This window comes from Anser anser (genome assembly GCF_964211835.1).
Source record: "Anser anser genome assembly, chromosome: 2".
Lineage (NCBI taxonomy): Eukaryota > Metazoa > Chordata > Aves > Anseriformes > Anatidae > Anser > Anser anser.
Genome location: NC_139721.1, coordinates 9,868,235 through 9,880,781, shown reverse-complemented (window position 1 = coordinate 9,880,781; position 12,547 = coordinate 9,868,235). Strand labels below are relative to the sequence as shown.

Genomic DNA, 12,547 nt, shown 5'->3' with positions numbered 1-12,547 from the left:
AAAGTGAGCGTGTTCTCCTCTCTGGTGCCCTGCAAAGCTCAAGTTAAGGGCAGGAGAGTGGAAAAGGCTCTTGGTTTGGGGGAAGGACGGGAGGAGGGAAGAAAGCATGCCAAAAGGCTATAGTTTAACCCAGAACTACTCGCTTTCCCCTCAGCCATGGCATATGGTGTACACATGATCTGAATGCAGCAAAACAGCTCATTATTTCATGCGAACCAGTCTGAGGATGCCTGTGGCTCTGAGGGGTTCCCAAGTCAACCTGAGCATGGAGGAGCAACCTGCTGCAGCTTTTCGCTGCCAGCGACACCTGGAGGGCCTCCAGGCTCCAACGCTTTGCTTTGCTGTGCCACAAACTCCAAATTCTTGAAGCCAAAGTGGCTCAGATCAGCCGGGTGAGAGAGGCTGAAGTATGCAGATTTCCCTTGGCTTCAACCCTCTTCCTTCACCTCCTCTCCCCATCACCCAAGCACCCTCAGGAGGTCCCACCTGTGGGACACTGGCAGATTGTGAGGAGCAAATCAGGCTGCTCTGCTCTCCCCTGTAAGAGCACACATTTTGGTATGAAAAAGGCAAGAATTTGTGATGGTGGCAAGGTGCAAAGCAGCTTCACAGGTGAAGGGCAAGCTACTGGCTTCCAGAACACCACAGTTCCCTGCTCCACTTCTCCATGTTGAAGCTCCATTTGTGCTCCATCACCATGGTGCCTGAACCCACACAAAATATTTTTACTCATATGGGAGGCTAAGGGACACTCACAGCTCATGCATAATGTCCTCCCTTCTTCCCAGAGAAGTCAGTGAAAAAGTGGGAAATTTGCACCAACTTCAGACTTACCCTCAGATCTCACTGATGTTAGAGGCAGGGAATGACTGTGCTTGTGGCCAGCAAAGAAATGGAGGGGAGGAAGCAGCGAAAAATAATTGGTGGGTGGATGCCTTTAAGGAAATACAAGCATGGTTAAAAGCAATTTCATGGTCAATAAATACATTTTTCCAAGAACTTCAGAGGAGAAGATATGTTCATGACGAGCCAAGGAAAGAGGGAAAAGAAAATAAATATATACACATGTCTTTGTTAAAGCCCCTAACACGAGCAAAAAAATCCTTCCAGGGAACTTTGGGGTTCTTTGTAACATTTCGCAGAGCAGCATCTGCCACCCCAAATTGTGATGGAAATTAATAACACGAAGATGTGCGGTGCTCTCCAATCCCACTGACAGCCAGGCCCATAATTAGCAGCCATACGCTGTGGATGGAAAAAGTCCCCGCCAACTATTACTAGAATGCAGTAACGTTATTTCCAAGGGATTTTGAGATACATCCAGAGCGAGGGAGACCTGACTCATTTCTTGTATTTCGTTTTTGGCAGGAGGAAGTGGGGAAAAGGGCTTAGACTCAAAGTGCCAAGTAGCAAAAGAAAATGATAAACCTGTTGTGCAGAAGTTGGATGCAGCAGGTCACTCACTATGGGGCATGTGGGGAAATCATTTGTGTCCCTTCCTCGCCACTTCCCAATGCCAAAAACCTCAACTGATGTAAATTATCCTTCCCCCTTTGACTTCAGTGGCATCGTGCCAGTTTGCAGCAGCTGAGGATGTGACACAACCGTTTTCACTTTCTGCAAATGCCGAAGAATTTATGCAAAAATTCAGTGAAAAGCATTTGAAAATTAAACAATTTTGAACTATGTCCTATTTTGGGAATTTATTTTAAAACTCCACATAAGAATTTGAGGTCTAACATCCTGCTGGGATAATGTGGCTGATGGCACTGATTTTCACTCGAGCCCATAAAAGGGGCTTTTTAAAGCTTTTCTTCTCCTGACCTTGTGTTTAAGGTATTAGAGGGGTGGGTGATAAACAGGCAAATAAATTGTTACAGCCAACAAGCAAAGGACCGTCACTGCCACGCCGCTGCCGAGCTTGGGTGTTATCTCAGGCAATCAAAACTTTAAAGGGAAGGAGCCAGCTGCAGCAAAACCACAGGCTGCAAGAGCCGCCCGTGTCCTTGCGCCCATATGGCTGCAGCCTGCAGGGAGGGAAACGCCTGCAGCCGCTGCCACCAGCCCACACGGGGCCAAGCCTCCCGGCACAGCCCTGCACGAGCAGGAAAGAAATGTGCCTGAGATCTTTTAGGACTCCTGGGAGACCCCCGTTAGCACAGGGTGGGCTGGAAGAGCTGCTGCCCCCATCCTTCCCACGTCCCACGGCCACCCTTTGTTCTAAAGCTGAGATGCTCTTGCAGCAATGGTGCCAGAAATACCCTTGTAAACGAGAATTATTCAATACCCGAGTTTTGTAAGGAAATCACATTGGAGTATTCAGTGGCAAGGAGCCCATCTAAACATCTCTGAATGCTGCTGGCCCTTTGCTGTGCTGCGGCAGTACCTTCAGAGGTGTCCCTGCACCTCCACAGCCAGTTAAATGGGGACTGAATGGCACATTCCTGGAGCTGGTCTAAAAGCCTGGCTTTATACAATTTTCCTTATAAAGCAGAAATTATAGGAACGTAAAAGTGCCTTTCAGTGAACAGCCAAAGGCTGATAAACTAAAGACACCTGGTTCTCTGCCCTAATATTCCATTGATGCAGCCCCTTTAACCACCTGCAGGGGAACACATTCTCCCAGTTATCCACAATTTTGGATCCTTTCACTGGAAGCAAAACTAAATTAGCAAGCTGCCCAGGGACAGGACACAGGCACCGGCCTAACACCACAAATCACCCTTCCCCTGCTGCCCCACCAGTCTGCTCTGCTCCCTGCAGCCTCCCGGGGCCAAAGGAATTCCTGCTTTGGTGAGAAAGCTAACGGGAGGAGGTTCAGTGCCATAACCAAGATAATGGTAGAAGTCCAAGGAAAATAAAACCTGGGAGTCCTGCCTTTCTGATAGCTAAGCAAAAAGCAATTCTGCTATAAAGAGTCTCCTTTTATACTTTTGCAGCATCCACATATACCTGCAAAACAGTTCTAGGAAACTAAATGATACACAAAAATCATCATCAATTGTGTTTTTGTGTGTTGGGAACATGAGTGGCCCTTTTCTAAGCTAGGTAAAGGTTTGTAAGCCATGACTTTGCGTCTGTATACTCACTTGAAGCAAAAGTATCCATCCACCTATGTGTGCACACACCACTTACACAGAAGGGAATCTCTAACACTCTGTCTTCCCAAACATCCTGTGTCACCTTTATTTTATTATTTTATTTTATTTTATTTATTTTATTTTATTTTATTTTATTTTATTTTATTTTATTTTATTTTATTTTATTTTATTTTATTTTATTTTATTTTTTTTATTTATTTATTTTTTCTCCAACAGTGCAGGCTTCCTAGTGCTTTACCTCCCTCAGATCCTAAAGGAATTGTCAGAGAGTCACCGTGGGAGCCAGCAGCCATTTGTGGGTGAAGGATGCGAAGGGCTGGCACTGCTGCAGGGGGGTTAACAGGGCCTGAGCGACCCCCAGACAGGCAGGAGGTGGTTCACAGCACTGCTGAGGGGATGTTAATCCAATCCTAGCCCACAGTAAGAGCTGTGCCTATGTGCTTTCTGTGCCATTTTGCAATGCTGCGGACATCCTCCCTCCTTAAAGCAGCAATTTCTCTTCTCCAGGCTTTCTCGTACTGCATTTAGTGTCAGTGCCAAGGCTCTTTCTCCAAAATATCTGACAGAGCCACGATACTTGCCAGATATCTGAGGGAGACACTGATTTCATATGGTAAATACACAGAAAAAGTATTTTTAAAATAATACTTAATTTCCTCACACCAGCTACATGATACCTCACCAGGACAAAACCTATACAGCTGGGATAAAACTGCTGGGCACATGAGTTTTGTGCGCAGAACCAAAACACCGAGGGGCAGCCAAATGTGGGATCTGGAGGGCTGGGGAGGCTGCTCGAGCCCTGGGTTTTTGCCTCCCATCCAGAGCTCGAGTCCTCAGCCAGCAGATGCTTATTTAACTCACGTCAAGATCTTGGCAGGCAGTCTGACATTTTCAGAAGATAACTGCAGTTAATAGCACAGATCTACTTAATCACTTCAGTCAGGACAGAATGACCCAGTGTCATCCTCTGATCTGATTTATGAAATGATGGCACTGAATAGGATAAAGTAACTGGCTGCTACGGTGTTGATGACATGATGTTCCTGCAGTGCTCAAACACATGCTTTTGGGGAGAGGCAGAAGGAGATCTAACAAGGTTGCAGAGACAGACGGTCACATCCTCCTCAAGGGCCCCAGCCTGGCACACTAAAATCCCAAGAAACAACACTTAGAAAGATTTTTATTTTTTTTTTCTTCCCTACAAGGCAAAATTTGACTTTGAAAACTTGCATCCCCACTCCAAGAGAAAACCCGGAAGCAAAAATAAATAAATGGGGAGATGTAGGGATTATTTCCAGCTGATACCCCACTGATAGTTAATAAACATGGTTGGCGCCTTACTACAGTGCCTGTACGGTCACCTTCAGGCCTGCTCCTTCAAAGAAGTGACCTCAGAAGCTCTACCACAAGCCTTGGGGTCCCCCTCTGAAGGGATGAACAGGTCCAATCCCTAAACATCTTCTAAACCAGTAGTTTTCAGCCTGGAACATATGGAACAAGCAGTGATGGGCTAGGAGTAACTTAAACAGTGTCCATGAAATAAATGTTTTATGTCCAAAAAAAAAAAAAAAAAAAAGGACTTTTCATATATCAACAGGTGGTCTGCAGTGCCTATGGAGAACACCCGTAACCGGTCAATTGGCAGGAAAAAGGTTGTGATTAAATTTTTGTCTTTGCTGTTGTACATTTTGTCACCATACAGTCTGTGATCACAGCTTAGCACAAGAGTCCAGTTCTGCTGATTTCATTCACCTCCCAGCAGTCATAAACTGGTACAAATGAAGCTGTTCTGCAGATTTTTCCTCAAAAAGTTCTATGGTCCAATCACCTGCTCCACCCACTTCAGGCTATCCAGTCCCTGCTGTTTGAAATGTATTTTCACCACTGTTTTGTCACCTCCTTGGTCCTGCAGATACCTTACAAGTGAAGTGTCAGTGCCATGAGTGTACACCATATACCTGTGCTGGTTTAAGTTTGTCTCTTCAGCAAAAGGTAGTAATAGAAAACCAGGATTGATATGATATCACTTGAATTATCTAAGGAATGACTGTGGCCACCTAGGTTCTCCTTGTAGTCACAGTTGCCTTCAGAAAGTCATTGATCTTGTCTGCCTAACCATCATATGATAGGATGAATCAACGTGGAGGAAAATGTCTCTCTACGTCTCTCTACATAGAGAGCTTAGACGAGACTCCTGCTTTGACGTACTTGAGGGTAGGTCTGCTTAGTCCAATGCAAAAAGACTTGCCAGAAGTAAAGGTGTTTGGGGGAACCCACTACCCTTAAGGCACCTTCATCTTCATCTCTTCAACAACCAATTCCTTCCATTGCATATTGCAAAGTGCCAGCGCATCCATCTTTGACTGCCCAGGAGCACGAGGAGCACAGGGCAAGCTCTGTCCTGGCCATGATACCTCCTCCCTTCCCTCTGCTCCAGCTGCCACTGCTGCTGGGCACAAAGTCATGTTAATCCCAACTAATGTTGCACCTGGCCTTTTGTTGGCCACAGCCAAGCAGTAAGACGCAAGAGCTAGGAACGCACCCCGTCTTCCCAGCACACCATTTTGCAGAGATTTCCTCCCACCTAGACTTTGTTTGTTTTTTTGTGTGTGTGTGTGTGTTTTGTTTTGTTGTTGTTGTTGTTTTTTACCATGATTAATTTCTACTGTTTTTATTTCGTTTGTTTATTTGTTTGTTTCAGAAAGAATCAATGTACGATTTCTGAGCACACTCATGATTTTGGCAACCACAATCACCAGGATGTTATCTAAGTGAAGTTCTGAATAATGAGGGTCACGTTATTTCAGCCACTGACTGTTACAGAAATGAAAGACAGAGGAGGGGAGAAGATCTTTCATTGCAGTCAAAATAATGCCTTAAAAACTGGAATGACTTTTTAGTGTTCATGTTGCTGAATCTTTAGGTTTCGTGTCATGGAAAACCATGTGATAAGGTCCCTGCACAAGACGCCAGGCATTTCCAGGCAAGCCGTACAGACTGCAGTATCATTAATTTAATTTTCCACTACTTGACTATTCTCCTGACTGAAAAATCAATGCTAATAAGGAGCTTTGGGAAAAGAGTGTGTTGATGCTTGATCTTGTATGGACTAATTTTAACCTGCTATCAAATGACTAAGTGGCTTTAAAGCACCTATAAACCCAACAAAGAGATTTTTAAACGTCTCTTTCCCAAACGGTGCTCTCTGCTGATGAAGACATCTAAATGCATGAGGAAGGGTTTATGTGTGCTACCTCAGCCTCTCCGTCAGGAACACTGGGGACGATGGCCAAAGTCCCATGCTTCAGCTGCACCAGCCCCGGCGCTTGCGTGCAGGAAGGCACCAGGCGCTGCAACCGGCAAAGAGCAATTTCGAGCAGTCAGAGACACTAATAGCATCCGAATCAGCTGTAGCTGGAAGAAAAGAGCACTGTGCTATCTGCTCATTCGGATAAATTGCCTGCTAGAGCAATAAACGAAGCCTGAAGAGTAAGTGTGGTTTTAAGCAATAGCTAAGATGGGATAAAAAAACACCGCGAGTAGTCTTACTGTTGCTCTTGAGCGTCCCCTCCAGCACTGAGCTGTGGTGCCTGCCTTTGTTTTCGAGGTCTTTGGGGAGGCAGACAGGGGGTCACAAGGCACCCAGAAGACCATTCCCCACCTCTGGGAGCTGCGAGACAGAGCTTTGCTGAGTCACACAGCTTTTTCCCACCTTTCAGCAAACTTTTCATCAAAAATAGCCACATGGCCTCATTACCCTACTTTAAATCACACCACAATGCCTGGTTCACTTGGGGACACTGAGTCATGTCCAGAAGACAACAATTAGCTGAATTAGGATATGATCTTTCCTGGGGAACTTTCTTCATTTCGTGACTATTCTTCCAGTTCATTTGTTTCTTCTGTTCCACCTTGCATCTCAACATATAGCCACTCTAATTGTGTTGATCTAAGCACCAGAACAGCAACCCTATTTCTTATTTTTTATACATCTCCTAAAATTAAATCAAAGGTCCTGAGGTACCACTTGAATACAAATGAACACACAGACATTGTTACCAGATTTTTAGAAAGACATGGCCAGCTTTGCTTTCTAAAGATGCACACATTAGTATGATTAACATTGGAAAGTGCATACGAATTTTTCAAGCAAATGCAAGGCCACTCTTACAGTGGATAGCTTATTCACTGAATATTTACTGAACTTTCAGAGTTGGATTAAATTTCCTTTCCTTTCTATTCACCACCTTTGACCACGAAGAGAGGGATGGGAAAGGATGGATCCAGGTTTAAATATTCCCTCAGCCTGGGAAGAGCTCAGATCCTATTTCCTTCTTTGCAAAATCACTGCTTAACACCCAATTTCAATATTCCCTCCTGAATGGGGTAATTCATTTAAAATATTGCCTGCTATTAGTACATATAAAAACAAATAAACAAACAACAAAAGCAAAAACGCATGGCTGTGGAATACAGCAGTTTATCCCAGCCAAACATCAATGCCTTACCATTGTGAAAAGAGTGAGGAGGAAACAGAACTCCACGACATCAATCCAGCTTTAAACACTGAGATCCCTACTGATAACATCAGGGCAGGTAGTTTATCAGCAAGATTACTAACTCCTAACAGGGAGTCTAGGGTGAGGTTATCATCCCGCCAGAACCCTTTTTCATTATCCCAGTGCCTCTCTTTCATCCAGGCAATAATGAGCCTGACAGAGACCACTCCAAACCCCACGAGGCTAAGCCCAGAGGGGTGAGGGCTCCTCTGAAAGGCTCTGTACCCTGAGGACTTGCCGGCTACATTTTCTCCATTGCATGTGAACCAGCATCATGCCATGCCTTGACTACAGCTTCCCTTCAATGAGGCGGCTCTCAGGCATCTGTTGAGTAGTGCCGCAAACCATGGCTCATACAGAAAACATGGCCATGGTCTTCTGTTGGTACCATGTTGAGCACAAGCATGGCATTTGGCTGTTGAGTTATCAAAAAAGCAGCTGCTGGGTGTGTGCACGCAGCTAGGCCACACATCTCCAGTCACACCAGGCGAGTCCAGCCCATCACACATCACCACGTGCTGGCATCCTCATCTTAACCTGCCTCACCTCTGTTCCAAATGTGGCCAGATCACCCACCACAGCCACATCTGCCTCTGTGATGGCCCAACTCACCTGCTCCAGGCTGCACGAGCTCCCCAGCATGCTGTTCACAGGCCTTCCAAAATTTCACAGCCCCAATATTTCCGTGCCTGGGTCTTCGCCGGTCCTCTTGTCTGCACCCTGCAGACCAACGCTTGCAGCTCTGCCCCGGAGATCGACCCTGAGTGCATGAAGAGAGAGGAAAGGGAAGGCAATGGGGAAGGGGCTGCTCCAGACCAGGTCTCGGACCCCAGCACCTGGGGTGGCTCCGGGCCAGCAGCACATCACAGCTGGCAGGAGGGCCCCGGCCTCAGGATCTCCACCAACACAGAGCCATCAGGGTGGAAACCCACGGCTCGCCGCGCAGCGCCAAAGCCTGTGCTCCTGCTGCAGTGAGTTACATGACATGGAAAAAACTATATATAGGAAAAGTTAGTTGCTTTCTGACAATTTCCCAAAACAGCTACCATTCTTTTTTTGGGTTATCGTATAAATCATTGCTCTCACCCACCCTTAGATCATCATGCAGCAGGAAAATGGGATGAAGCTGAGAGATAATAAAACCCTGGCAAAACTCCAGCCACGATTGGACTTTCGTAACAAGCACGACCAGAGTTACGGCAGTAAATATTTAAAGTTATTTTTGAAATGAGGTCTCAGGAAAGATATAAACTCTCATGATTTGAGGCGTTAGCTAACCTCTAATTACAGAGGGAGGAATGGAAACTTTTTTGGAGATAAGGGATAACCTAACTGCTTGTTGCAGGGTTTCTTGGAACGCACTCTGACCGCCCCGCTCTGGTCAATGTCAAAATCCTGGGCTAGAAGACTCATAGGTCTAAGTGAGCTTAGCAGTTCCTAAATTCCTAGAAATGCAATTGTAGCTTATACTTTGCTTGCTACAGACATTTGATTTTCTGAACAAAATCATAGAAATATATTATTATATAAATCAGATGTTTTGTTGCAGACCAACCATTACCATAACGACCATTTTTTTTCCCTCAGGAGTTGCAATTAATAGTTTGTCCGTTACAAACATCTGGTTTTTATTTAATGTATACATTATATATATATACCCACACAAACATCAGATGTTGCAAAATATTTATTAAAGTGCACATGAGACAGCTTGTAGTGTATGAGACAACTAAAGTGAGAAAACAGTTCCCCAGCACAGGAGATCTGAGCTCAAATACCTTCACTTATTTTCCTTGTGCAGTTTATCTCTAAAATCCATGCATGTACTGATTCACAAGTTGATCTATTCGATTCACTGGACCTCTTTATTATGCAGCCTGCTTTGCTTCACTTTCCTCCTTGTACTGTTGGATCCATTTATGGTTTCATTGCAAACCTCTCAGAAACTTACTTTCACCACTGATTTTGTTACGGCCATGGCGAGAGCTCTCCTAACTCGGTTGGGGCCTTTAATACTGACACTTCATAGTACTTCTGAGTTAGGGTCAGAGTGGACCTGGGCAGGTCCTGTGGTGAAGCCCACGACATCTGTGCCCCGTGAAGAGCAAGGCCAGGGCCTAGGCCAGCAGCGGGGGCAGAAGCAGTTGAAGGACAGGGAGGAGCAGAAACCAGTGAAAGGCACAGGCCAACATCAATGCAACCTAACACTGATGGGTTCAGAACAAGACAAACGAGGCAGAAACCAGATTTGTCAAGGAAAAGGCAGAAAGAATACTCACAAGCTCAGCAGCAGTCAATCAAGTAGTGAAGATCTTTTTTGTGGTAATTTTGTGGTGCTTTTGTGGTACCTGCTTGCTGGGACACCACCATGGCCACCATACACCACAGTTTGCACCCAGTCAGGCTTTAGGACTGCTTTGGGACTGTCTCACAGTGTCTGGGCCCCATCCGGCCTTAGCTATAGGCATGTGGCCTTCCGAGCCTTCTGCTTTCAGTCTGCCAAGGCAGGCACGTGTGGGGTGGTTTGTTGCAGAAGCAGCTGGGTTTGGGCAAGTCTTCCATAAAGGAGGTCCTAAAGATGCTTCTCACAAAGGAGAAAGTTTATGGTGGGCCTCAGATCTACAGCTTCAACACAAGAACATTTCGCCTCCTGCCTAGGTGCACTTTCTCTTCCTGTAGCAGGTCACCAAAGGAATGTAATGATCGACCACAAACCTCCACCCCCCCAGCATCCAGTGTTCTTTGGGTGATCTGTGCTCTTTCAGTGATCTTAGTGAGCACACATGCCCTGGAGAAGGGGTAAGATGAGGAATGCCACGGGAAACCAGCACACAGGGCCAGAAGAGATGTGCTTGGCCAACCGGCACTGATCCAGTAACATAAACCATCGTTCTGCACAAGGGAGAGGCCAGGCTGAGCCATGACCAGAAGAAAGCAGCAGCCTGCAGAAGAGGTGCAGACTGCCCAAATTCTGATCCCCTTACACAGCCCCCAGGAGCTGCTCCTGTGCAGCGCAGAGAAGGCATCTTGCTCCAGCAGGGGGTGAGAGCACCAAGCCCTTTGCTAACGAGAGAAATCGAGCGTCAGAGAGCGTGGGATATTCCTAACCTGAGCCTAGTCAGGCCCCAGAAATTTCCCCGTATTGTATGTTTTGTCTGTTGTTATCAACATTTAAAATAAAGTAAAGTAAAGTAGAGTGAAGTATAAAATAAAATAAAATAAAATAAAATAAAATAAAATAAAATAAAATAAAATAAAATAAAATAAAATAAAATAAAATAATAAAATAAAATAAAATAAAATATCACTTTGGGGGAAAAAATGCAGCCAAATCCTGCCCCATCACAGGCCTGGGTGAGAAGCAGCACACTGTGCTTGAAGAAATCATGAAATCATTGCAGTGCACAGTCTCAACCCCTCGCTTTTACCTGCAACAGAGGTTTTAGTGTAAATTTAGTGCGTAGAGTAGTGATATCACAGGATATTTATAATATACATATACAAACATATTTTATAATCTATGTGCATGTGTACTTTGATATATATATTATATATATACATTGCTGTTCACTGTGAATCCCTCTATGAAAAACTCAAAAAGATTTTCACGCGTTTTCCTGAAAAAAATTCCTCAGCGAAATGGTCAGCAGCACTCATAGACACTTACAGGATGTGAAGTAGCATTTACAGACATCTCTGCTAGGGGTGAAGGGGGACAGACACCGAAGATAATGGTGCCCTGTGAGGCTGAAGGTCCTTCAGCAGAGCGGCCGATTGAAACACTCCTGCTCTGCTCCCCAGGCAAAACCTTCCTGCACCACGAAGACCTAGACAGCACCTCCCATAACCAAACCCATCCTGTAAAAACTAATTAAAGTGTTTAATTAGCTTTTGATTAACAGCATATTTCAGACTCGTAGTCTTGCAGAGCAGCAGAGGCAGAACTCCGGGGCCTGGGCTGCTGGGTTTGTACACGAGCTGCTCACTTCAGAGCTGACACGCAATTACGCCGCAGCACCAGTTGTTCCCTATTTGCAAAGCCAGAGCGTGAAGCAAGTTGTGTTAATGTGTCGAAATGAGGGGAGAAATAAAGAGAGCGATGGATTACCGAGCCTTTGAAGGGAAAAGTAATATTGCAATAATTTATAGAAGGGAGAGTTGGTGGGTGGGACAGTCACTCTCAAAGAACAGTGGCATTTAGCCAGAAAATATGGCTCGTTTGAGAAGAGCATCACTGCCATCTTCAGGACAGACGATTTCACTTCACAGAGGTGAGACAGCTTTTCCAGGGCATTTTTTGGTTCGTGCAATATAAAAGAAAGTGTTTGCTGCAACTCCTGCCAAAGTTGCATTTATAGTTGTTATGGATGCTCTGCAGGCCAGGGTTTGGTCCAGTGCCTCCTAGCTTCTGAATTGTGGCACCTCAAGCTGCCCACACAGGAATGCTTCATAGCTACAGTTTCCAGTGCAAACTTCAGTTTAAGATGGAAAGGACCAAGCAAGTCAGCGCTGCCCATGGCAGTGCAACACTATCTCCTAACAGGCACCCCTCAGCCTCTATTCAGTCTCACTTCGAAGTCTCCCAGGAGCCATCTTCTTCCCCGTCTCTTGCAAGACGCCTATGTTAGCGTAAGAGCTGTGTTAGGAAACTCCTCATGACATCAGCCAACTTTCCTTCCCTCAGCATTAAATCATCGTTCTCCTAGCCTGACCACAGCCAGCCAGCTGATGAGCCCAGACAGCTCCTCCAGCCTGGCTCTCCCAGTGGCGTTCCCCTCTCACTCGCTACGAGCCATTTGGAAGATGCACTGTGCTAAATTCAGTTCATCGCCTTAAAAACAACAGTAAGGATGCTAAAGATAAAGGTAAGTGCTTAAAAGCTAG

General features: G+C 45.4%; 1 long non-coding RNA gene across 6 annotated transcripts in view; it reads right to left on the bottom strand.

Moving 5' to 3' along the window:
• The window catches only part of LOC310894529, a 114,682-nt gene extending 103,931 nt beyond the window's left edge, over positions 1 to 10,751 (bottom strand). For 3 of the 6 annotated variants that reach the window (XR_014579987.1, XR_014579988.1, XR_014579989.1), the window contains exon 1: positions 8,276 to 10,750. This is a non-coding gene — a long non-coding RNA (uncharacterized lncRNA). Of the gene's footprint in view, positions 1 to 8,275 lie in introns of all 6 variants that reach the window. The other 3 variants (XR_014579985.1, XR_014579986.1, XR_014579990.1) reach the window with 2 other exon arrangements.
• Positions 10,752 to 12,547: the final 1,796 nt, after the last annotated feature.